The following is a 2,518-nucleotide window of genomic DNA, read 5'->3' on the forward strand; positions in this document are numbered from 1 at the left end:
AAGAAGGATGCAACAGAACTTTTTAAAGTGTGATTTCTGTTACATCCTAAGTCCTAAATGTTTCTGGAAAAACACATTTATATTATACTAGTTCTTAGGGTCTAGGATCTGCTCAATAGGAATTTGCTTCAAAGTCAAATATGTCAGAACTTATGTTTTTGGTTATAAAGAGCACCCACATAGATTCAACCTTTCCTAGATATCTCAGAATACCTATTTTAGAGATCAGGAAGGAAGACACGAGATATATGCCTGTCAGTGGGGGCAAAAAGTATAGGTAGAGTCACTTCTTTCCACTGACCCTCATGTACTTATTTACTTGTCCAATATAAGCATCCTAAGTACAAAATCAAACATGAAATACTCTTCTTCCTTTAGCTCATTCCAGGGGGAAATGAACATTTGAGATATACTCCCCAGACATTTTATTATAGAATGTCCTTGCCAATGTACCTTCCACAGTCTTTAAAAAGCTTTCATTACTTAAATCACCCTGCATTTGCTCTGTGTAGGCCAGTTCCAGGTAGGAGGGTTTATTAAGCCCTAAATGAAACTTTCTGGAAGATGTCTTGTGTTTGTTTATTGCAGGCATAAGACACATCCATTGGGGTATAAAAAGAGCTGCTCCCTCATATTCCTACACATCCTATATGTGAAATTGCAGACCATGTTTAACACAAATTGGAAGAAAAGCATTTTACCCCGTTCTGTCTCCTGCTTTATTCTAGAGAAGAAAGTTCTTGCAGAAGCTCTTCCTTTTCTTGTTGCAGCTCCTGCAGATGCTGTTGGTTTTGCTCCAGTCTGTCCTCCAACCACTGCAGTAGAGGTCCGCTGACCGCTGACATCTGACTGCACAGATTCTTGGTAAATACTTCAACAGAAACAAAACACAAGGACAACATTCCACCATCAGCAGCCCCACACCAGGGAGTACAGGAAGAAGGGGAAGGAGGAGAACATAGAAAAAGTATAGTAGTAGAACTGGCAGACAGCTTTGGATGGGCAGCCAGGGGACAGCAGGATAACTGAGCAAGGAAGATACCTATTCGGAGGCTACCCTGAACATCCCTGAACCCATAATCCAGAGGGAAGCCTGCCTATGCAGAGAGCAGAAAGATAACCAGCTTTTCACTCTCATAGCGAAAGGGCTAAGACCCCCAAAAGGGTCTCTTTCCCCAACCTTCAAGACTTCCCCACACTAATCCATAATCTATGCTGTCACCATGGATTGTGCTGTGCTTAGTTACTCAGTCGTGTCTGACTCTTTGCAACCCCTTGGACTGTAGCCCACCAGGCTCCTCTGTCCATGGGATTCTCCAGGCAAGAATACTGGAGTGGTTTGCCATTTCCTTCTCCATCACATATCGGTAGTTTGTTCTTTTCATTTCTGAGCAATACTTTGTTGTATGGATGGATCACGCTTTGTTGATCCATTCACCCACTGACAGACAGCTGGGTGTTTCCACTTTTTGGCTATTGCAAATACTGCTGCTGCAAACATTCCAGTCTTCCTTTGGGTGGCATGTATGGTATTCAGTTGTCCGCAGGGTTCAACAGAAAAGTTGTGGGGGCAGGCTTAGCAAGTGGAAAAGCTCTTGGGAAAGAAAACTCCAGGGTAATTTGTACTCACCAATTCAGTTACTTCAGCTAAATTTGCTTTGGTCATGTGAGTATTTTACTGTTTATACTTTAGGGGAAAAAAAATCTTACCTGAGCCATTATGGATCTTGGTTACTGAGTCCAGATGTGTAAGGCTAAAGGGATAGGATAAAATAGATTAGTAGCAGAGCATCAGTTCATCTAATCTGGCTGGCACCAGTCTGCTGCCAGAACAGATAATTATGGATCATTTAACTTTCCATTCTTGTTAAATTTTTCATGATGGGGGGATGTACTTTCATTTCGAACATTGAAATAATTCAAAGAAATAATCTGGAAATTACTGTCTCTGACTGAAGGCGTCACATAGTACATGGGGTTAACTTAGATGTTAATTTTTTTTAGCAACTAAAAAATTATCTTTGCCCCAGGAGGATGCAAAGTACACCAGGAGAGAAACAAGTGGTAAAGAGACTGTTATCATACAGGGTGAGAAAACTGATGACTGCAAACTACTGTAAAGCTTTTTCATAAGAGAGCAAAAAAGCAAAGGGGGCTCACAAGTTGAGCTGCCAAAGATGACAGGACGGGAGGGAATGGGGACCAGGCCCTGAGAAGTAGAAAGATGAGCAGCGAGGGTCTCTACCTGTGGATCCTCCTATATGCATCTTGTTCTTCTTGGCACAGGATCTTGGGCAGCTCAACTGCTGACTCAAGGCATACTTTCCCAATGGTTACGTGAGGTACAATATGAATTGGGATTTCAATTCTCTCATACCTGGAAGACAACCAGGTCAGGTCATGTCAGTTTTTGTTTCCAGCTTTATTGAGGTATCTTGAAGGCAGGAGAAGGGGATGACAGAGGATGAGATGGTTGGATGGCATCACCAACTCAATGGACATGAGTTTGAGTAAATTC

The 2,518-nt window shown here is 42.1% G+C and overlaps 1 long non-coding RNA gene across 1 annotated transcript; it reads right to left on the reverse strand.

Moving 5' to 3' along the window:
- Nucleotides 1-19: 19 nt before the first annotated feature.
- LOC104983982 lies at nt 20-2,430 on the reverse strand. The gene is made up of 3 exons (XR_824704.1): nt 2,246-2,430; nt 1,711-1,754; nt 20-871 (listed from the first exon to the last, which is right to left on the reverse strand). It is a non-coding gene; the product is annotated as an uncharacterized LOC104983982 (long non-coding RNA).
- Between the last annotated feature and the right edge of the window lie 88 nt (nt 2,431-2,518).

The sequence above is a fragment of the Bison bison genome, unplaced genomic scaffold (genome assembly GCF_000754665.1).
Source record: "Bison bison bison isolate TAMUID 2011002044 unplaced genomic scaffold, Bison_UMD1.0 scf7180017863714, whole genome shotgun sequence".
Taxonomy (NCBI): domain Eukaryota; kingdom Metazoa; phylum Chordata; class Mammalia; order Artiodactyla; family Bovidae; genus Bison; species Bison bison.